At 35.9% G+C, this 25,505-nt stretch overlaps 1 pseudogene across 1 annotated transcript; it reads left to right on the forward strand.

Annotated features, from left to right (window-relative positions):
• The first annotated feature begins 15,808 nt into the window (after nucleotides 1-15,808).
• LOC309622503 (non-histone chromosomal protein HMG-14 pseudogene) lies at nucleotides 15,809-22,808 on the forward strand (annotated as a pseudogene). Its single transcript has one exon. The product of its transcript is annotated as a non-histone chromosomal protein HMG-14 pseudogene (transcript).
• The last annotated feature ends 2,697 nt before the right edge of the window (nucleotides 22,809-25,505 follow it).

A 25,505-nucleotide genomic window follows, 5' to 3' on the forward strand; every position in this document is an offset into this window, starting at 1 on the left:
ACAAACTTCTTGGTCTAGACTGGCTCAAGAACTTGGGAAATAACATCCAGGGAATTACATGTAGGAGAGAAACTTCTGAGTAGAGAAACACATGAAATGCTTGGGGAGTTAAGTATGTCTTAGGTGACCAACACAGCAAAAAATCCCAGTCAAAGACATAGGTCTCAAGTTGTATCTTTCCTAGGGAATAACTGCTTCTTATTTTTCACATCTATTTTTTGAGGAAAAAACACACTCTTCTTAAAATTTCCTCATAAGGCAGAATCTTTACTGATAAAAAACTAAAGCCAGACCTCAGCTTTGCCACAATCGAACAGATAATTATAACTAAACTAGTCCATGATTTACCACAAAATACTTAATTCTATTTCCAGAGTTTAATGGTACTTTTTTTTCTAACTCAGCTATTAAAATAGAAACTTCATAAACTTGAAGTCCAACTGCATTTCAAAGTACATATTTCATTTTTAATAAACAACAACACATGAATATATGTCTTGTAAAAGTCTTAATTACTACCGATACAGCTGAAGTTTCCTATGACAACCTACCCCTAAATCCAGTTCCCCTCTCCATATTAAATTTAGATTAAAAAATATAACAATAAACCAGAAGGTATGGTAGCAATTTTGAGAAAAAATTACACTCTGTGAAACTAGGCAAGTGTGAATTCAAAGCCTGTTTTTATATTGCTAAGCTATGTTTTCTAGGGCAAATCTCTTAGGTTCTCTGGGTTTCAGTGTCCTTAACTGTAAAATGCAGGGTAGTTATGAATTTTTAGAGATAATGTGTTATGTGTCTGTTATATACTAGCTGCTAAATAAATAGTTGTTAAATTATTAAAGAAACCACAAACACAAAAGTATTAAAAATACAAAGACATAGTGAAAAATCAGATTCTAACCTGAAGGCAAAGATACACAAGCTTAGTAAGTTTATTTAGACATTCTCAACCAAGAAACTAGAGATGAGTTTTCCTGATGCCATATCTACAGAATAAATTCCAGAGGTGGTAGATCAAATTCCTCCAACATACATGTGTACTCACTCCGACAAAGAACCTCTGGAGCAAAAGCCAGGAACCATGTGAAAAAAAACAAAAACACTTTGTACCAAAAACAAAACAAAAGCTAAACAAAACAAAATCTTACTTCCAGTTCTCAAAGGGTAAATTTTGAGTCAGGAACAAAATAGGATTTCTAGTCTTAAACTATCATTTCAGAAAAAAAGGGAATCAAAATTCTAAACTTTATGTATTTAGTAAACTTAAGTTAATCCTATACAGTAAGTCCCCTACATACGAACCTTCAAGTTGCGAACTTTCAAAGATGTGAACGTGCATTCGCATGTCCTATCACATAAGTTAGTTCACGTGTATGGCGTACATTGTCATGTGCGTGCCTCCTCTACAAGTGGTTGTGCTTTTGTGTACTTTACCGAACAGTACTGTGTAGAGTACAGTAGTACAGTAACTTTATTTCAGGCCCAGGATGTCCGGAGGCAAGCGTAAAAGCAGCAGTGATGTAGCTGGTACTACTAAGAAGCACCATCTGTTGTACTGTACTACTGTACTTTTCAAGGTACTGTACTGTAAGATTAAAAATGTTTTCTTGGGCTCCCCTGGTGGCACAGTGGTTGAGAGTCTGCCTGCCAATGCAGGGGACACGGGTTCGAGCCCTGGTCTGGGAAGATCCCACATGCCGCGGAGCAACCAGGCCCGTGAGCCACAACTACTGAGCCTGCGCGTCTGGAGCCTGTGCTCCGCAACAGGAGAGGCCGCGACAGTGAGAGGCCCGCGCACCTCGATTAAGAATGGCCCCTGCTCGCCGCAACTGGAGAAAGCCCTCGCACAGAAAAAAGAAAACGAAGACCCAACACAGCTAAAAATAATAATAATAAATAAATTTAAAAAAAAATGTTTTCTTTATTTTTTGTGGGTTTTTTTTAATGTATTATTTGTGTGAAAAGTATTATAAACCTATTACAGTACAGTACTATATAGTCAATTGTGTTAGTTGGGTATCTAGGTTAACTTTGTTGGACTTATGAATGCGCTCTTGGAACGGAACTCATCCATATGTAAGGGCCTTACTGTACTGACTGCTTTATTTTAAAAATATTTTTGCTAAGGGAAATTTGATAATAAAACACATCCCAAAAGATGTTTAAAGAAGGTCACATAAACCTCCCTGAATGTAGGATGCTAATCTTGTGGCTCAAGTGTCAAAACAATGAATGTGTCTATGGGCCAGGTTTGTATGATATCCTATGAGAGCACCATCTGAGAGCTGGCATTTCTGATAGTACCAAATATGTGAATAGTCCTTCTACATTTGTAATATTAGGGACACTGTAAACCAACTGCTTCAACTTTGTAGCTTGTATGCTTGCAAATGGAAAGAATATAAGGTTTAGAAACGTTACTTATTTTGAGAGGAGGCTGGATTGGGGGACATGAAAGAAAGGAGGAATCATTTCAATGTCTATATAAAAATCATTGATGGGAATAAAAGGACTTAGGTGGAGAATCCTTTGCCTTTCAAATGTAACATGATAGATTTTATAAAATCAAATTGAGAAACAGGCAAGCTTTCAATTCTGAAGGGAAAGAAGAAGAGCCTATGTATGAAATGAATAAATGTTTTAAAGAGTAGAAAGAATAAATTGGGTGTTGGATGAATGTTTGACTCCTTTGAAAGAACTGTTTAATTTCTATGAAAAAGTAAAAACATGAAAGAGTAACAACCTGGTAGAAGGTAGCTGGAATGAGAAGCACATATTTGTCATGACTCAGATATTATGTAGATTTTTAAATGTACAGTGTAATTTTAATCCCATGTGTACAAGAATTATGATACATTCTCCTACTTTCCTGAATCCACCTTAAATTAGAATGAAGTTTAAAACATATTAAATGAGTAGCACAATCATTTCTTAAGGGGCTGTTCATATTACTGGGCCATTGGCTCATCAGTTGAATCTCCTTATTTTACATATTCCTTTAGTATAATCAAAAATTAGAAAAAATGAAAAACAATTATGTCCTCATTTTCCTCTCAATTTGAGACCGACACTTCACATATAATGATAGGCATTGTACCAAAATCTTATATAATCAGAGATGGGAAAGCTTCAGAATGCTTATCAGTTTAAATGTTAATTTGAACAAATATTGCAATGTCTTTTATGAAATGTTATCAAAATAATTAAAAACACATGCACTTCCAATGCAGAACTTAAAACCAACAGGAAAGTTTAACTTAATTTTTTCTTCTTTTACTGACAGACTGTAGGAGTTCGGTAAAAATAGATTTTTTTCAATGTTATGCTAATGTATTTATGAGTCTACTTTAAATAAAAAAGATAAAAAGTATGAAAAAAATTTATAAAAGGGGAACTAGAAAGCTTATTAAATATTTATGGAGGTCTTATAATAATAGATAAGTACTTTAAGGTTTAATTAAACATGATGCCATCCTCTATTTTTTATCAGTGCTATGTTTATGTTGAATAAGAATGAACCTATATATAAACAGGTTTCTTTATCTAGGTCTTTCCCACATGCCCCAAATATTTTAAGAAGTCTTTTTCCCCATTAATTAGATTTTATTATATAATTGTCATAGTATTTTAAAAACTTTTATGAAACCAACAAGGTTTGGATAGGAACCACTGCACTGACTACTGAGATTTATAGGATATTGATATTTTCTGGCACTCTTTAAGGAGCATACTGAAATTCCTCCAAGCCCTCAAATAACACATCATTCAGGCTATTAGCAGATTTTTTTTTTCAGTTTTGTTTGTATTTTCAGGAAAGATTAGGAGTGGCATGATGTTTTGGATAAAGCATGAGCCAAAGTATTGATGTGCTAGTTGGAAGTGCAAATAGAAATTCTGGGTTGGTTATCCCCTGTCTCAGCTTAGATTTTACTTACTGTTGCTGTTATTTATTTCTTATTTATTTATTTTGGGGGCAGAAGCAATTCTATGCACCACATCGGAGGCCAGAAGGAACAGCTGGCATTTGCTATTCTTGAAAGAGGTGCCAAGGATAGAAATACGTGGCTAACTGGCAGTGTAAAAGACTTTGAAATCTGTCTCAGCAGCTGTCACTGCGATGGGCACAGTACAAATACGCAAAACGTTGCTCTTCGCTGCCAAGGCCTTCTGCACTTTTGGCAACGTTTCCTCAACAGTTCTGAGTGTGGTGTGACTGCCTTCAAGGTAGCAGGGCTGTGTGGGTCAATGTGTAGAAAGATACTGGATCTTTCATTTCATGGCATGTTTGCCCAAGGAAAACAAAGAGAAGGCATTGCTATCTTTGTTTCACTGACTTCATGTTTGCCCTTTAATTTGATTTTGTTTTCTGGTCAAGTAAATTTTAAGAAATCTGCTGGTGGTTTTGAGAATCTTGTGGTCCTTAAGAAAACATTATTTGAAGGAGGAAAGCCAAGTTCTTAGGTACAAGATCCACCAGGTGGCTCAGTTGTCTAAAGGTAATTTCACATTTATTGCTTCCTCTCTATCTGAAACATAACTTTAACAATATATTTTGTGAGCTTTAAAGACCATCAAGTGGGAGAATGTAAATGACTTAATTTTTAGATACTATTTTTTTAAGAACCTTTGCAATATATCTATAGATGATTAGTATATAATTTGGCAAATATGGTAAGGAAAATGTAGATAATAACAATCCCACTATATAAACAAAAGATTAAATTTCAATAGATTAGGGGGCATTTAGTTTGCCCAAGTGGTAACTGCTGTAAATAAACATTTTACACCACCTACCACTTTAAATGGAAGATAACAATGGTTTGTCAAATACAAGCTGCAACTTTTTAACATGTACCTGGGCATGAAGCTGAGCACTTAGTAAAAGCCTTATTGCAAGCTTGACTCTCTGATGGCCTTTCCTCCACCTCTCAATCTATTCTTGCCCCAATTTCCCTTTGCAGTTGCATCCTTCTCCAGAAAAACTGTCTTCCTTTCTACTGCCTCATAGTCATTGCACCTTCCTACCTCCTGGCCTTTGCTGTCCGTCACTTGTATCACCTTTCCCTTTTCCATCTAGACCTATCAAACTGGATATCCTTTTTCTAGGTCCTACTTAAATACCAGTAGCTGATGGAAGCCTGAGTAAGATAATGTAATGTACATTTATTGTGCCTTTACACTTGAATAGGACACATTTTTAAGTGCATTATATGAGGTGTTGAGACATTTATATTAAACAGAAATGATGGAAATATCATCTGGAAGCAGACAATGAGAGAAAATGAGAGAGACTTTGGGAGACAAGCTATTTACAACTGTGACCAGATATCAACAATTGTGACCAGGAGAAAAAAAAAAAAAAGGAGGACTGGACAAAAGCAGAAACTGAATGGTGATACAAGCCCTCAAGGTCTTGGCCACCCCAGTGGGGGCTCTGGAGAGGGTGTGGCATTGTAATCTCATGTTGGCTGTGCCTTCATACCACTGCCTCACCCATTCATCTGGGGAGGGCACAGCATTCATCCTGCTGAACCTCTGCAACTGAGGCAGATTCTGAGGAGCTGACAGAAATCCTTTACAATTTTTATTGTGTATTCTTTGATAGCAAGGTAGTAGAGTGATATATCACAAGAGCTTCCGATTTAAAAAAAAATTATATAAGTAATAAAACTAAGTGCTGTCAAAGCACTTATATCTTAGTTCATTGGCAACATTGTTTTTTCTTCTAATTGGTATAACATTATTTGTCACACTTTACAATATTTTTAAATAGAATTTATTTTTAGAGCAGTTTTAGCTTTATATCAAAATTGAGTGGAAAGTACAGAGAGTTCTCTCTCTCTCTCTCTCTCACACACACACACACACACACACACACAGCCTCTCTCACTATTAACATCCAGAACCAAAGTGGTACATTTGTTACAATCCATGAATTTACATTGACACATCATCACCCAGAGTCCATAGTCTACATTAAGGTTCACTTGGTACTGTAATTTCTATGGTACTGTAATTTCTAAATGTTTGAATACATTTATCATGATATGTGCCTACAACTACAGTATCACACAGAACTGTTTCACTACTCTAAAATTCTTGTGCTTTACCTATCCATCCCTTCCTCTCCTCTACTCCTTGGCAACCACTGTTCTCTTTGCTGTATCTATAGTTTAGCCTTTTCTAGAATGTCATCTAGTTGGAATCACATAATACATAGGTTTTTCAGGTTGGCTTCTTTCACTTAATATGTATTTAAAATTCTTCACTGTCTTTTTATGGTTTGATAATTCATTTCCTTTTAGAACTGAATAATATCCCATTGTCTGGATGCACCACACTTTATTTAATCACTCACCTGCTGAAGGACATCTTGGCTGCTCCCAAGTTTTGGCAATAATAAATAAATTGCCAAAACCTACACAGGTTTAGGTTTCTGTGAGGACATAAGTTTTCAACTTACTTGGGTAAATACCAAGGAGCATGGCTGCTGGACTGTATGGTAAAAGTTCGTTTGTTGTAAAAAACTGCCAAACTGTCTTCCAAAGTGTCTGTACCATTTTGCACTTCCAGTGTGAAAAATAAACACAGCTGGATGCTAGCTAAATTGGTAAAAACAAATTTTATTTAGTAAGCACTGATAGTAGGGTAGAGAGCTGAGCTCCCTTCCCATTTGTGCAGAGGTGATAGGGCATTTTAAAGGGAGGATGGCGGGTGGTAAGGGGAGCTTAATAGAGTCAGAGAGGTGAAAAGTTACAGTAAGTTCCCTACATACTAACGAGTTCTGTTCCGAGAGCACGTTCATAAGTCCAATTTATTTGTAAGTCTAACAAAGTTAGCCTAGGTACCCAGCTAACACAATCAGCTACACAGTACTGTACTATAAAAGCTTCATAATACTTTTCACACAAATAATACATTAAAAAAACAAAAAATAAAGAAAGCATTTTTAATCTTACAGTACAGTACCTCGAAAAGTACAGTAGTACAGTATAACAGCTGGCATACAGGGGCTGGCATCGAGTGAACAAACAAAAGAGTTACTGACTGGAGGAGGGAGAGGAGGTGGGAGATGGTAGAGCTGAAGGATCGTCAGCCATAGGAGACGGAGGGCAAGCTGCAGTTTCACTTACGCCTGACATTGATGGCACAGGTTCTGGTTCCTTGCTGGATTCAATTCTATCATCTTGAAAAAATGATCCAGTGATGTCTGGGTAGTACTGTACCAGCTACATCACCGCTGCTTTTACACTTGCTTCTGGACATCCTGGGCTTGAAATAAAGATACTGTACTACTGTACTCTATAGAGTACTATACAGTAAAGTATACAAAAGCACAACTACTTGTACAGGATGCATGCACGTGACAATGTACGCCAGACACGTGAACTAACTTACGTGATTGGACATGTGGACGCACTCTCATATCTTTGAAAGTTCACAACTTGAAGGTTCATATGCAGGGGACTTACTGTACAGAGGGTTGGTCAGTGTAAATGAGATGAGGACAGTTGTGTGTGCCAGCTGTCAGTTACTGAAGTTAGGATTCTACCCCTCCCAGGGACACTGGGAAAAAGAGGCCCCATCCTTTCTGATGATTACATTTCAAAGGAATGGTTCTCAGGTCCTTAAGAAAGATACTTCTGAGTTGTTAAAGATACATGTTCACAATTGTAAGGCATTTTAAATGAATGCTGTAGGAAAGGGAAGTCAGGGACTTATCCTCAGATGTTGGTTAGAAGGAACAGCACATTTTCCTGGCAGTGTTGAGCTTTCTCAGGCAGCCATTTAACGGAGGGGTCAGGTCGTCCTAGGGACACAGCCTTATGCTGCTAGAAGCAATGATAGATTTGGTCATTTCTTAGTGCAAAGTTTTGCATAAAGTTATGCGCCAAAAGATCTGAGGTTCTCATCAGCAGTGAATGAGAGTTCCTGTGGCACTTCATCCTCACCAACATTTGGTGTTGTCAGTGTTCTGAATTTTGGTCATTTTAATAGGTGTGTATTGGTATATTGCTGTAATGTACATTTGCTTGACCACATATGACGTTGAGCATCTTTTCATAGACTTACTTGCCATCTATGTAGCTTCTTTGGTGAGGTGTCTGTTAAGGTCTTTGGCCCATTTTTTATTTGGGCTACTTGTTTTCTTATTATTGAGTCTGAAGGGTTCTCTGCATATTTTGGATAATAGTCCTTTATCAGATATGTCCTTTGCAAATATTTTCTCCCAGTCTTTGGCTTCTTTTTTTATTGCCTTTGTTGTTATATCTAGAAAATCTTTGCCATACCCAAGAGGTCATCTAGATTTTTCTCCTCTGTTATCTCTAAAAGTTTTCCAGTTTGCAAAAGACCCAGGAGAGCCAGCACAATATTGAAGCAGAACAAAGTCAGAAGACTGACACTTCCTGACTTAAAGAATTACTCTAAAGCTACAGTAATCAAGAAATTGTGGGGGCTTCCCTGGTGGCGCAGTGGTTGAGAGTCTGCCTGCTAATGCAGGGGACACGGGTTCGAGCCCTGGTCTGGGAAGATCCCACATGCCACGGAGCAACTAGGCCCGTGAGCCACAACTGCTGAGCCTGCGCTCTGCAACAAGAGAGGCTGCGACAATGAGAGGCCCACGCACCGCGATGAAGAGTGGCCCCCGCTTGCCGCAACTGGAGAAAGCCCTCGCACAGAAACGAAGACCCAACACAGCCAGAAATTAATTAATTAATTAATTAAAAGGGGGAAAAAAAAAAGAACAATTACAAAAAAAAAAAATAATTGTGGTATGGGCAAAAGAACAAATAGATCAGTGAAACAAAACAGAGAGCCTGGAAATAGATTCAAATACAGTCAACTGATTAACAAAGACATTACAACGAGGAAAAAATAATCTTTTCAACAAATAGTGCTGGAACAACTGGATATTCACAAGAAACAAACAAAAAAAAGCAATCTAGACATAGAATTTACACCCTTCACAAAAATTAACTTAAAATATATATGAGACCTAAATTTAAAATACAGTTATCATCAAAATAATAGTAATATTGTTGAATGTGCCTGGCATTTTTTTCTGCCCATTGGTCCCCCACTTTCAACCTTTGGACTATTTCTTCTAACACTGGGATTATCTTGTTCCTGAATATTTGACAGGACTCTCAGTAAAATTATTTGGGTTTTTCTTCCATTTCGGCATAGATTTTAAAAACTGTTTGATATCTTGACTGCTTACAGCTAATCAGGCCTTCCTTCCATCTTCCTTGAGACAGTTTTAGTGATATTTCCCTGAACTTTGTGATTTTACTTAGAATTTTATTTGTATAAATTTGTCCACAATTCTGTTATCTTTTAGAAATGTGTTGTGCCTACAATTATGTCATATCTTAATTTCTAATATTTACTTGTGCTTTCTTTTCTCTCTTATTAATTTCTGAATAGCTATTTTATTTTTATGTATCAGCCTGGGTTCTACTAGGAGTAGGTACTAAGATGGAATTAAATGTGCAAAGGTTTCATCAAGGGAAATGCTGGTGTAAGAGAAAATAGAGAGGACGATGGTGAAGATCTAACAGAGCCACCAGACCACACGCAAGTCTGATTGCAAGAGAAGAGATGGAGGAAAGGCTGGGTAAAGTGCCTTATACAGCTATCCAATCAAAACAGACATGGCAAGGCCTTTGAAAAGTCCCTGAGCTGAAGTCTGCCACAAGAGGAGTCCCATGTCTCCCAGGATCAGGCTTGCATTATGATCCCAGTTTTGACTGGGAGAAGCCCGTGGTCTTGGTGTAAACAAGACGATGATTTCAGAGCACAGCAGCTGTTACTGTTGATAGATTACATGCTCATAGGTCGAGGTATGTGAGGTGCATCCTCTTTGCTGCTACAATTTGTTTTTGTAAAGAACTAGCTTTCTGGTTTGTTAATTCTATTTTATCTTTATTTTTAATTTCATGAATTTCTCCTCTAAACTCTATTATTTTTTCCCTAATACAGCACCTAAATTAGCATTGTCTTCTGCAGTACCATTTTTGCTGCATCTCTTGGATTCTTATATATGAAGCTTTCATTATTCAATTTTGAGAATTTTCTAATTTTTATTATGATTTCTATTATGACCATACCTATTTAGAGATTTATTTTTAACTTTTATTACTTTTTTCTTTAAAGTTATCATTTGGTTTAGAAGTTGACAAATATCTTGAAGAAAAATTGCACATAAATTCTCAGGGTTTTTGATTCCTCAAATACTGAATGCTTGATAACTTTGAAGTGTAATTTTAGTTACCTCAGGCTAGTGATACCATTGTGATCCTTTCATTTTAGCTTTTATGTCCTCAGTTCAAATAGGTTCCAAGGGGAAAAACTCAAGGAGAATTTGAGGCTCACATCAATGTGTTTTTCTCCCTGTTCTTGCCTCTTAGGTCTGGTTGTCATGGTTGTTTCCTAATAATTTTTAAACCTCTCCTTATATGTATATATGTACATATATGTGTATATGTATGCATGTATATATGATATATAATACTTATAAACATAAGTTATACATATATTGAATAAAGTATATATAGTTTATATTTAAATTTATGCATTTAAACATATATTATATATACAAATATACTATTCCATATATTTTATATATGTATAAATCTATCATCTATTCTTTTATCTAATATTCACCTTGTGTTATCTTCTGTGGGGAGGTTACCTTGATATCAGCTATTCTATCATAGATATAACCCAAAATGTCATTTTTATCACATTGTCAAGCTTTCTTTGGCCTTTTTGAAAATATTCTTTTTTTTAAAAAGCTGCTTTATTAAGTTATGGTTGACTAAAACACTTTTTTAAAATATAATATTACTCCCAAATTTATTTGTAAGGTACACATTCTGTTTCTATTCTTTCAAAGGTTATCTTTGGTATTTTAATTCCATACATTATTTAACACAGGATAAATTTATTAAAGTTTTCATATTTGTAAATAATTCAAGGACTACAGAAAGCTCTGTCTCTGATCGTGCTCCTTATCTTGACTCACATATCCTTTTAATCAAATACCATAGTTCTATCTTTTTTTTACCTTTTTATTTTAAGATATTAGTCACTCTTATTGCTATATTTTGTAGTCAATATATGGTTAGATTTACCCAAGTATTTACCACTTTCTTTACTTGCCATATTTTTCTTGTATGTCAGAACTTCCTTTTAAATTATTTTCCTACTCCTTGAAAAGCACAGTTTTGAAGATTTTTTAAATGAGATTCATTGCTGTTAAACTTTTCTACATTCTGGTATTACTAAAATTGTCTATTTCACTCAAAATTTTAAAGATTTTTTAAAAGTTTCTTTCCAGTGGACATTTTCTCCTGGCCTTTTGAAAAATTATTCTACTATCTTCTCATTTCTGTTTTTGTTATTGTAAACTAAACAGTTAACTCTTTTTTTTTTCTTTTTTAATAAATTTTATTTATTTATTTGGCTGTGCTGGGTCTTCGTTTCTGTGCGAGGGCTTTCTCTAGTTGTGGTGAGCGGGGGCCACTCTTCATCGCGGTGCGCGGGCCTCTCACTGTCGCAGCCTCTCTTGTTGCGGAGCACAGGCTCCAGATGCGCAGGCTCAGTAGTTGTGGCTCACGGGCCCAGTTGCTCCGCGGCATGTGGGATCCTCCCAGACCAGGGCTCGAACCCGTGTCCCCTGCATTAGCAGGCAGATTCTCAACCACTGCGCCACCAGGGAAGCCCCTAAACAGTTAACTCTTTATAGGTAATCTATCATTTGCCTCTAGCCACTTTTAACGTGTTTTCTTTGTCTTTGGTGGTTAGTACAAAAATTATATATCGATGTGTACATTTATTTTTTATTGATTCTTTTTGCATTCATTGTTTTTGCTGATTTTGAGTGCATGTCTCTCAACAGAAAATGTTTAGCTGTTACCTCTAAAATATGTCATTTCCCTCATTTGTTAGATCTCATCTATCTTCCAAGTTTTGTAAACCCTCTATCTTCTGACACTGGTTTTGGAGGAGTATTCTAGATAATTTCTTCAGTTCTTACAGTTCACTAATTTTATCATGAACTTTTTAAAATATCTTACTTCTGAACTTCTAGTTTAAATAATTATATAAGTTTTCAAATCTGTGATTTATTTCATAATTTTAAAAACTTTTATTTTGATCACCTTTTATAATTATTTTAAAATACTGGCAGATTTATTTTGCATTGTGTAGCCCAGACTTTCATTTCTTACTAATTCTTGCCAAAATGTTGTGCCAACCTACTACAAAGTAGAAAAATTATTTATTAAAAGCAAATAGAATGAATTGACTCTGCTTGATTACTAGTCAGAAAAGTACAAACTGAAACTGTATTCCAATAGGTACCCTTAAATACTTTCCTTGTTAGTATGTTGCTATAATAATAGCAGGTTAGAATGGTTATAAATTATTAGGTGAACAAGTAAAAAGGTAGGTTGCATACCTAAGGAGACAAAAGACCTGTATGCAGAAAATTATAAGACACTGATGAAAGAAATTAAAGATGATACAAATAGATGGAGAGATATACCATGTTCTTGGATTGGAGGAATCAACATTGTGAAAATGACTCTACTACCCAAAGCAATCTACAGATTCAATGCAATCCCTATCAAACTACCACTGGCATTTTTCACAGAACTAGAACAAAAAATTTCACAATTTGTATGGAAACACAAAAGACCCCGAATAGCCAAAGCAATCTTGAGAACGAAAAATGGAGCTGGAGGAATCAGGCTCCAGGACTCCATACTATATTACAAAGCTACAGTAATCAAGACAGTATGGTACTGGCACAAAAACAGAAATATAGATCAATGGAACAGGAGAGAAAGCCCAGAGATAAACCCACGCACACATGGTCACCTTATCTTTGATAAAGGAGGCAAGAATATACAGTGGAGAAAAGACAACCTCTTCAATAAGTGGTGCTGGGAAAACTGGACAGGTACATGTAAAAGTATGAAATTAGAACACTCCCTAACACCATACACAAAAATAAACTCAAAATGGATTAAAGACCTAAGTGTAAGGCCAGACACTATCAAACTCTTAGAGGAAAACATAGGCAGAACACTCTATGACATAAATCACAGCAAGATCCTTTTTGACCCACCTCCTAGAGAAATGGAAATAAAAACAAAAATAAACAAATGGGACCTAATGAAACTTAAAAGCTTTTGCACAGCAAAGGAAACCATAAACAAGATGAAAAGACAGCCCTCAGAATGGGAGAAAATATTTGCAAATGAAGCAACTGACAAAGGATTAATCTCCAAAATTTACAAGCAGCTCATGCAGCTCAATATCAAAAAAACAAAGAACCCAATCCAAAAATGGGCAGAAGACCTAAATAGACATTTCTCCAAAGAACATATACAGATTGCCAACAAACACATGAAAGAATGCTCAACATCACTACTCATTAGAGAAATGCAAATCAAAACTACAGTGAGGTATCACCTCACACCACTCAGAATGGCCATCATCAAAAAATCTACAAACAATAAATGCTGGAGAGGGTGTGGAGAAAAGGGAACCCTCTTGCACTGTTGGTGGGAATGTAGATTGATACAGCCACTACGGAGAACAGTATGGAGGTTCCTCAAAAAACTAAAAATAGAACTACCATATGACCCAACAATCCCACTACTAGGCATATACCCTGAGAAAACCATAATTTAAAAATAGTTATGTACCACAATGTTCATTGCAGCTCTATTTGCAATAGCCAGGACATGGAAGCAACCTAACTGTCCATCAACAGATGAATGGATAAAGAAGATGTCACCCATATATACAATGGAATATGACTCAGCTATAAAAAGAAACGAAATTGAGTTATTTGTAGTGAGGTGAATCAACCTAGAGACTGTCATACAGAGTGAAGTAAGTCAGAAACAGAAAAACAAATACTGTATGCTAACACATATATATGGAATCTAAGAAAAGAAAAAAAAAAGTTCATGAAGAACCTAGGGGCAAGATGGGAATAAAGACACAGACCTACTAGAGAATGGACTTGAGGATATGGGAGGGGGGAAGGGTAAGCTGTGACAAAGTGAGAGAGTGGCATGGACATATATACACTACCAAACGTAAAATAGATAGCTAGTGGGAAGCAGCCGCATAGCACAGGGAGATCAGCTCAGTGCTTTGTGACCACCTAGAGGGGTGGGATAGTGATGGTGGGAGGGAGGGAGACGCAAGAGGGAAGAGATATGGGAACATATGTATATGTATAACTGATTCACTTTGTTATAAAGCAGAAACTAACACACCATTGTAAAGCAATTATACTCCAATAAAGATGTTAAAAAAAAAAAGGTAGGTTGCAAAATGATACACAGATTGTGATTCAAATTTAATGTAGAAATATATATTTTTACATAGAGACAAAACGACTATCTTATGTGAACCAAAAACATAACTTGGTGTAAAGGTGATTTTCTATTTATATTGTATAGATTTATACACATAACTTTACATGTTTTTACTTGTGAACAAACAAAAATAACTATACAAGCCTTTTAAATAAATCCTTGCGATATTTTTGACATAACGTCAGGACATGGATACTAGATTTCTGTATTAGCTGCCAAAGAAGCACTTATCTTCCCTAGTCAATTGAAGATAATACGGGAGAAATATACATGCTTAATATATTTATTATGCTTAATATAATAAATTAATGAATTATCCAACGTGCATAGCGCTTTGGGAAAGATAAAAATGATCTCTGCTCTTAAGGAGATTATATTCTAGTGACAAGACAACATATCAAAAAGAAAATAGAGCAAAAGACTGAGCAGACGCTATAATTGTTATTAAAATGCAAGGCAGTATTTTCTCTTAACCTTGCTACAACTAATAAACAGAGGTAAGTCAGTTAAACTCTCTTTTTGTGATCTTCCCCATTTGTCAATGTCATTGCTCTCCTACCTAATTCATGCTGTTGTGAGACACACAGAGTAGTGCCTTACAAAAATAAAAAAAAAAACATTTGTGTTAGTGGATGCATTACTAACTATTCTAGCGGAGAAGTGACTTGAGTGTTGTTTTATGTCTCAGATGGTGAACATGAGTTAAACAAAATTATTCTTTTTAAATAACCTTATATATACATGTGGGAAGGATAACAGAGGACAGGTGGGTAGTCTCAGTGCTCTCTGTTCACAGACTAAAAGTCTAATTTCCAATGGCTGTTTTGAATTTTTTTTTTTAATTACAAAGGAAACCGGAGAAGATGACAGGATCATCATAATTACTGGGGAAACAACGTGTCTACAATCTAAAACCACATGTAACTAGGTAGGGCTTTTTGGCTTGGTGAAAGTCGCACCATACCACACAACTCATGGTCTTTAGGGACCCTATGGGCAAATGTGCATGGTGGTCAAAAAGCCTCTTGGGAGAAAAGGGTTGATAGTTTCCCACTTTCTTTTTTCAGTTTCACGGTCACTGATATATTTCTAGTCATTGGCAAGGAAGGGCTTTACCGACACTGACGAGCAGAAAAGGGTACAAAAGTTCCACTATGTGAAAGGCTGTCAATGGACTTTGTTGGGGATCAGAACTCAATATGTTGCTTGGATTGTCAGGCATTATGGAAAGCATGACATTTGTCTAAATCCTGAAATATTTCCTGAAAGCTATGGGTAATGAACATATGTTTGATCACTTAATAAGTACAGCGTGGCGGGTCCCAGCAGCTCGGGCGGCGGGAGGAGCCGCAGCGGCCAAGCAGCCCAGCCTCGCGAAGGCTCTCGGTGCGCCGCGGCCACCAGGATGCTCAAGAGCAAGGTCAGCTCTGCCGAGGGCGCCGTGAACGAGGAGCCCAAGAGGAGATCCGCGAGGTTGCCCGCTCAACCGGCTCCCGCAAAAGTGGAAAAGAAGCCAAACAAGGCGGCAGGAAAGCATAAATCTTCAGACAAAAAAGTGCAAACAAAAGGGAAAAGGGGAGCAAAGGGAAAACAGGCCGAAGTGACTAACCAACAGACTTAAGACCTACCTGCAGAAAACGGAGAAACTAAAAACGAGGAGAGCCCCGCCTCTGATGAAGCAGGAGAGAAAGAAGCCAAGTCTGATTAATACCACACACCCGGTCCTATCAGTGGTCCCTGTCTCCCTTCTTGTACAATCCAGAGGAATATTTTTATAAACTATTTTGTAAATGCAAGTTTCTTAGTAGCTCTAGAAACATTTTTAAAAAGGAGGGATTCCCACCTCATCCCATTTTTTAAGTGTAAATGTTTTTTTTTAAGAGGTGAAATCATTTGCTAGTTGTTTATTTTTTGGTACAAACAGAAAATAGTGGGATATTGAATACGGGAGGCTTTGATTGTCTTGGGTGTCAGTTTAAGATTCCATAGATGGGGGGGTAGCTTTTATATCCTATAATACAAAGCATACTAAAATGGCAGTTTGGAGTCATTTGTGCATTTAATGTCTTGAACATTTTAAATTACTTCTCTTCCCATGTTGTTTTTGGTAGAATTGTATCCTAAAGCAAACCACTCACTCCTTGATCTTGGCTCTCCTTGTCAGAATTTCGTGCACTCTGTAACATCTTTGGCCGTGGTAGTCCAGTTCTTCTAGTAACTTTGTTAATGTGTTGTGAACGATTGACGATTTGAGTATGTAGTGTCTATGATATTAAATTGTGAATTAGTGGGACTTATGATGTAACAGCATATCAATATCTGAAGATATTAGTACTTGATATCCTGTTAGGGAAAATTTGCCTCCAAATTTTAAGCTGGAAAGTCACTGGAATAACTTCAGAAAAGAATCACAACTACATGATTTTTTAGGTTTTTGGTATGTATGTTAAGAATTGTGTACAAATTGAAATGTCTGTGTACTGATCCTCAAAACAACGAATAAAATCTCATTATGAAAGAAAAAAAATACAACAGACTGTACTATGCATTGTGGGTGATATGTAAGTCCAGCTGTCCCTCAGTATCTGCAGGGGATTGGTTCCAGGACTCACAATGGATAGCAAACTCCGCGGATGCTCAAGTCCCTTATGTAAAATTGTGTGGTACAGTTGGCCCTCAGCATCCCTGGGTTCCACACCTTCCAATAGAGAGGGTAAATTGTATATATCCATACAAAAACCATCCTCCAAGAACTCACATGCTAGAAAATAAAGGTAAGTTACATATATTAACAATTACATTATGAAGCAGACACTGATAAGCACTAAACTTACAGATGAATTTTTATATAAAAGCAGAAGGGAGGTTTTACTTCTATTACTTGAAATTGAGAAAGATTCTAAAGATGAGGTGGCAACGGAATTGAACTTTAAACTTTAAAATGTAAAAGATGGATAGATTCTCTTGATACAGAGACACAGGACAAGGCATTCATGATGGAGGACAGTAGATAGCTAACAAGAGAGAAAATAGAAAACATAGGATGGATCTGGGTAACAATGTGCAGTAGTTTTGAAAAGGACAGAGGTGGGAGAAACAAAAGGATTTAAGGAGGGCATGTGCCAGATCATCATAGGCCTTGAGTATTTAGATAAAAGTAAGATATTCATTCCTTTTGTAATCTAGGCTTGTAAAATATATAAAATAGTATAATCCAGCATCATGTAAAACTTGAAATGGATTGAAGAGAATCTATAAACAGTGTGATCTATTGGAAGCATTTGTGCCACTGTCCAGATAACAAATAAGGTTGGAAAGCAGGATAGGGGAAGTGGAAATGGTGACAACCCGTAAAGATCAAACAGAGAAGGAACTTGGCAACTGTATGGTTTATATTTGTACAGGGCCTTTTGCTATATACCTTGCATACTAACTCTGTCCTGGATTAACTAGCTTTTCCCATTCTTCCATTCCCTTTTCTGTTTTTTATCCTTTGACACTGTTGTCTTACATATATATACATATGTATATGTGTGTGTATATATATATATATATACATATATACTTATATATATATAACTCTTTAGCTTTGGGAAAATTATATTAAAAAATAGAAAGATATAAAACACATTAGAACTGATCTTTTATTTTTTATCTTCCTAAAGCATAACATAAAACTAAAGTTTGCATTGCACTCCCCTCCTAGTAGTAATTATCATGAGTTTGATGTATGTAATTCATGTATCTATATCTGTAATATTTGATATCTCTAATGTACATTTAAATAAACATGCATAGAATCATCTACATCTTTTTTCACTCAACATTCAACAACAAACTAAATTATGAAAATGATGCCTATGATCCAGCAGTTGGGCTTCCTGGTATTTAACCAAAGGAAGTGAAAACTTATGTCCAAACAAAAACCTGCACACATATGTTTATAGCAGCTTTATCCATAATTGTCAAAACTTGGGAGCAACCTTCAGTAGGTGAAAGGAAAAACTGTGGTACATCTAGACCATGGAATATTATTCAGCACTAAAACAAAATGAGCTATCAAGCCATTAAAAGACACAGAGAAAACTTAAATGCATATTACTAAGTGAAAGAAGCCAATTTGTAAAGGCTATATATTGAAAGATTACAACCATATAACATACATGAAAGGGAAAAACTGTGGAGACAGTGGAAAAAAAAAAAATCAGCAGTTGCCAAGGCATGGAGGGATGAATAGACATAACACAGAGGATTTTCGAGCAGTGAAACTACTCTGTATGATACTATGATGGTGGATACACATCATTATAAATTTGTTCAAATCCCTACTATATACAACCAAGAGTGAACCATAATATAAACTATAGACACTGCATGATAATGATGTGTCAATGCAGGTTCATCAGTTATAACAAATGTACCTCTCTGGTGGGAGATGTTGATAATGGGTTTGGCTATGCATGTGTGGTGACAGAAGGAAAATGGGAAACCTCTGTACCTTCTGATCAATATTGCTGTTTAAAAAATAAAGTTTATTCATTTTGTTTATGGTTTCCTTTGCTACGCAAAAGCTTTTAGCTTTAATTAGGCCCCATTTGTTTATTTTTGTCTTTATTTTCATTACTCTGGGAGGTGGATCAAAAAAGATCTTGCTGCAATTTATGTCAGAGAGTGTTCTGCCTATGTTTTCCTCTAAGAGTTGAATAGTATCCAGTTTTACATTTAGGTCTTTAATCCATTTTAAGTTTATTTTTGTGTATGGTGTTAGAGAATGTTCTAATTTCATTTTTATATGTAGCTGTCCAGTTTTCCCAGCACCACTTATTGAAGAGGCTGTCTTTTTTCCATTGTCCATTCTTGCCTCCTTTGTCACAGATTAGGTGGCCACAGGTGTTTGAGTTTATCTCTGGACTTTCTCTCCTGTTCCACTGATCTATATTTCTGTCTTTGTGCCAGTACCACACTGTTTTGATTACTGTAGCTTTGTAGTGTAGTCTGAAGTCAGGGAGCCCAATTCTGCCAGCTCTATTTTTCTCAAGATTGCTTTGGTTATTCATGATCTTTTGTGTTTCCATACAGATTGTAAAATTTTTTGTTCTAATTCTGTGAAAAATGCTATTGGTAATTTGGTAGGGATTGTTTTGAATCTGTAGGTTACTTGGGTAGTATAGTCATTTTTATAATATCGATTCTTCCAGTCCAACAACATGGTATATCTCTCCATCTGTTTATGTCATCTTTGATTTCTTTCACCAGTATCTTATAGTTTTCTGAGTACAGGTCTTTTGCCTCCTTAGGTAGGTTTATTCCTAGGTATTTTATTCTTTTTGATGTGATGGTAAATGGGAGTGTTTTCCTTAATTTCTCTTTCTGATCTTTTGTTGTTAGTGTATAGGAATGCAAGAGATTTCTGTGTATTAACTTCGTATCCTGCAACTTTACCCAATTCACCGATGAGCTCTAGTAATTTTCTGGTAGCATCTTTAGGATTTTATATATATAGAATCATGTCATCTGCAAACAGTGACAGTTGTACTTCTGCTTTTCCAAGTTGGATTCCTTTTATTTCTTTTTGCTTCTCTGATTGCCATGGCTAGGACTTCCAAAACTATGTTGAATAAAAGTGGTGAGAGTGGACATCCTTCCTTGTCTTGTTCCTGATCTTAGAGGAAATGCTTTCAGTTTTTCACCATTGAGAATGATGTTTGCTGTGGGTTTGTTGTATATGGCCTTTATTATGTTGAGGTAGGGTCCCTCTATGCCCACTTTCTGGAGAGGTTTTTACCATAAATGGGTGTTGAATTTTGTCAAAAGCTTTTTCTGCATCTATTGAGATGATCATATGGTTTTTATTCTTCAGTTGGTAAAAAGAAAAGACAACCCATAGAATGGGAGGAAATATTTATTTGCAAACAAAGTGACTGACAAGGGATTAATCTCCAAAATACACAAACAGCTCATGCAGCTCAATATCAAAAAAAACAAACACCCCAATCAAAAAATGGGCAGAAGATCTAAATAGACATTTCTCCAAAGACGACATACAGATGGCCAAGAGGCACATGAAAAAATGCTCAACATCACTAATTATTAGAGAAATGCAACTCAAAACTATAATGAGGTATCACCTCACACTGGTCAGAATGGCCATCATCAAAAAATCTACAAACAATAAATGCTGAAGAGGGTGTGGAGAAAAGGGAACCCTCCTACACTATTGGTAGGAATGTCAATTGGTACAGCCACTATGGAGAACAGTATGGAAGTTCTTTAAAAGACTAAAAATAGAGCTACCAGATGATCCAGCAATCCCACTCCTGGGCATATATGCAAAGAAAACCATAATTTGAAAAGATACATGAACCCCAGTGTTCATTGCAGCACTATTTACAATAGCCAAGACATGGAAGCAACCTAAATGTCCATCGACAGAGGAATGGATAAAGAAGATGTGCTACATATATACAATGGAATATTACTCAGCCATAAAAAAGAATGAAATAATGCCATTTGTAGCAACACAGATGAACCTAGAGATTGTCACACTGAGTGAAGTAAGTCAGACACAGAAACACAAATATTATATGGTATCACTAATATCTGGAATCTAAAAAAAATGGTACAAATGAACGTATTTACAAAACAGAAATAGAGTCACAGGTGTGGAAAACAAACTTATGGTTACCAAGGTGGGGGGGAAGGATAAATTGGGAGATTGGGATAGACATATACACACTATTATATATATATAATAGATAACTAATAAGAACCTACTGTATAGCACAGGGAACTCTACTCAATACTCTGTAATGACCTATATATGGGAAAAGAATCTAAAAGGGAGTGGATATATGTACAATTGATTCACTTTGCTATACAGCAGAAACTAACACAATATTGTAAATCAACTATACTCCAATAAAAATTAATTTTTAAAAAGTCTGTTAAAAATGAAACAAACATACATTCACACAAATGATGCCAAGGTTTTGAGTCTCAATACCTAGGAGGTGGTACAATTTGCAGAAATACGGTAAAAAAAAAAAAAAAAAAAAAAAAAAAAAATGAGAGTAGAGGGCCAGGTTTGGATGAGGAGCTGTGTTACAAGTTCATTTTGGGACCTGTTAAAATCAATGTGCTGGCAAGACATCCTAGTGGAAAGGCATATAAGGCTGGTTGAAATGTGAAACTTGATGGTCAGAAATATATCAGAACTTTATGGAAGTTATTCTCAGTATAAGTGACTGTTGAAGCCATTTAGGATTTTGTATTTTAAAACTACTTCCCTAACCTTCAAAGTTCTCAAGGACTTTCATTTCCTAGACTTATGACTGAAGGGGGAAAAAAAAAGCAAAGTATGTAAAATCCTGCAGGCCATTTTTATGTGTTTCAATAGAAATTAAGGCCTCAGACAAGAATGTTTAAATTCTTCTGTTCAGTTTTAAAGTTTAGAGACATTATCATCTTTATATGTGCTACTGATATAACAATAAATAGTTGCTCTAAAGTATATATTAAAAACAAATTATGTCCTCAAATTAGGAATAGGCACTGTTTTCTTTTGAGAATATAATTTGCTTTTAACAGAGAAATGTCTTTTCTTTTTTGCATACATGTAATTTTTTTCACTTTTGTACCAGACTTCAATTAAAATTTTATTCACAATCAGGCATGTCATTTTATTTAAGTTACCTATTTAATCCAAATTGAAGTGTGTGCCCGAGAAGCCCTTTCCAAATAATTAGAAAGTTTCTTTAGTTTAACCTAGATCAAGTGCTTATATTTTAAAACTCACGTGAATAGGCTTCCTAGCAATTACCTGAAATCTGTCCCTGAGCTTTTGACATTAAACAATTAAGCTCTATTTCTTGACTTTCAATTAGTATATTCATATCCCACTCCATATTTGATAAGTTGATTAATGAATCACCGAGCAATTTCAATCCTGTCAAAATAACGAAGAATTCATGCTATTTGTTCTACTAACTAAATTTAAAATATTAATTCAGGCTCTGAGGCAGAGTTTAGTACTGGGAATCTTAAAGGAAGATGTGGAGTGGGAGAGAGAAGGGTAGGTGTTTCCAGAGAAGTTCTAGAGATCATGTTGGTAGGAGAGGTAGAGTAGGCAGATCCAGAGAGCTCACAATTCTGTATGCAATTGTTTTGGCTTCATGGTAAGAGTGTATAATATTTTTGACTATTGAAATGTTATAAAAATATTTGGTTCAGAAATATCCCCTTCAATTCCTCCAAATGCAAAGAACTGTTTTAATGATTCTGTTTGGAAATCAGGTGCTATATTCCTCTAGGAACCAATTATTCCTGCTGAAACATTTGTTTGCTGTCATGTAGACATGGGTTAGGTGACAGAAATCACAGAATTTCAAAAGATTAGCAGAGGAGAGAAAAAAAAAAAAAAAACCTTTAAAGAGCCTTAGGGGCAAACATAGAAACAACCCACACAGAAAAATTGAAGCCATGATGAAAAATTCCTCCTTTGATGTTTTACAGAGGCAAATAAAATGTGGAAATAATGTTGCTCAAAATAAATTTTCTTTTGTACTTGTATCAAACTACTTCTATATAGGATTACATACTGTGTGAGGTGAAAAGTAAAAAAGAATGTATAGCAATCGTTTTATCATGCAGTCAGATTTACTGATGTCACATATGATAGGATATAGTACCAACTGACTATTTTGGGGACAAAGGACATTTTTAGAGAATAAGCATCAGAAGGTCACCTAAACCTAAAATATTTAAAACACTAATGAATGTGAAAGATGATTTTAAAGAATTCTAAAGTCACTATTGGCTAGTTCTTTCTCTGGTGACTTGGAATTACAGGAAGGTCAAACTTCTATAGCTCACTGTAATGTCACTATAGTCATTAGCCAATCTTTTTCTCCCTCTTCAAATATTTTGAGGTAACCTTCCATGTCCAAGGCTATCGTACTTTAGTCTTACCAAGTGATACCATCACTCTCGCTGCCTCTCCAACATTTGGCACCTGAATATTTCAGTTAAATGGAAACCACTCACTCTTTCAATTTTCACCATGAACACATTTTGGCCAGACTATTTTTCTCCTATCTCTTCTCCAGCCATCTCCCAACCTCTAGTTGTGCTTGTTCACTACTGGCTATACTTGCCCTTTGGCACAATTCTAGTCCTTCGCTCTTTTCCCTGAACTGTCATTTCTTCTGTGATGAGTCTCTTTACCCCTTTTCTCTGCTGTAAACCAGGGAACCTGTTATCATACATGAGCAAACTCTCCCCACTTCACCTCCTACCCTTGGAGAATGACATTTCTTTTCTAGAAATAGTCCTCCCATCATCTATTTCATCACATTCCCTTGTCTGAAATCCACAATCTCTTCCAAAATAGCACTTCCCCACAGGACTGTCCCAAGAGAGGGTTAATCTCTTACGGCCTGAGTTTCCAGCTCACTGCTCCGTTTTCTTAGTTACTCAAAGGATTGTTCGTGAGGTCCCAGCTTCTACCACGGAGTAAGACTACATTTTAGAGCATGAACATCACAGCTTTCTCCACATGTGCATCACCGGTTTTCTTAACGTCTGCAGTGCCCTCTACCTACCTCACTGTAGCACTTGGGTTTCCCTTTTCCCTTTCTTCCTTATTGTCTTAGTATTTGTGTATCATTCACACTGATGGCAAATGGTGCACTTTGATGGATCAAGTTCTTTGACTAAAATTCCCCATCATTCTTTCAAAAAGACTCAGATTCCAAGATCTCATTTTATGTCCCCCATTATCACATATTAATAAAGTCTATTTTAACTATTAAAATCATTGATTTAAAAAAATTTTAGAACACTCTTAATCAAATATCTGCCTTTTTAATGGTTGGTCACCCCCAGCACTTTGGTGCTGGGAAGTCACACGTATTTCCTTACTGCCCTTTTACTATTACATCTTGTTTACCAGCTCCAAGTAAGTCCTCACTACGTCCTAGCTATTCTTTTATTTATTTCTTCTTTTTCTCCCAATTGTATTCTCCATAGTGGCTCTTTCAAATCTTTTCTGACAGTACTTAGGTGTGGAATCAGGGTCTGTGGATTCTCCATCTTTCTTATTCTTTTTTCAAACCAAAAATAATTTTCTCATAGATAATTGAGGTCATGCTTTCATCAATCCCAACAATCAGAAACCCCTCCACAGTGTCTGCGTATCATCACTTAATCATTTCTTATCTCTTCTCCAAAGAGAAGTGGTCACTCTTCTGCCTATTACAGTCTCATCCGGGGGCCTCGATCCCCCGCCCCTTTTATTTTTCCTTGTATGCTTTTACGTGACCTTTTTCAGGATGAATTTGGTGTAGAGGTTAAGAGCATGGGTTCTGGCACCAGGCTGCCTAAATTCAAATACTCATGCTGCAATGTGTTAACCATGAGAACTGTTATATAACCTTTATTAGTATCAGAATCCTCATCTGTAAAAGGGAAAGGATAATAACAGTACTTCTCTTATAGGGCTGTTGTAATAAATGAGACAATATACTTAAAATGTTTACATCAGTGGTGAGTATAGTGTTTTCTACTGTTATAAAAATATTTTTCCTAATTCCAGCACCTCCAATTTTTATATTCTGTCAGCTTCTTTATTACAACCTACTAAAATGGTCAGATCACTAATATTTTAAAAGAAAATTCTCCAGAACTGGCAAATTTAACTGAAATAAAACGACATCATAAAATATTTAACAAGACTTGCGTGTTTCCTTTTTTTGGATTTAGCATCACACATGTAATACACAATGTTTTTAGATCAATATACAGAAATCACAGTGTTTTAAAAAATTGTTCAATTAATGGGATGACTGCTTTATTTAATCTAGGTATTAATAGTTATAATGGGCGGAAATACTTTGTAGTCTTCCTCTTGATACTTAGATATTAAAATACTATCAAAGAGCATTCACATGTATTTACTATATCTGTAAACGTTTCTATGCAACTTTTAAAAATGCCTTTCATTTTTGGTTATTGGAAAGAGGAAAAAGTGTTCCTTTTAGCTGTTCAAATTTTGTATTCTGTTCTGCCTATGAGAAGACACATTATGTCTGGAATCCTAAT

Source organism: Balaenoptera borealis (assembly GCF_965194805.1).
Source record: "Balaenoptera borealis genome assembly, chromosome: 2".
Classification (NCBI taxonomy): domain Eukaryota; kingdom Metazoa; phylum Chordata; class Mammalia; order Artiodactyla; family Balaenopteridae; genus Balaenoptera; species Balaenoptera borealis.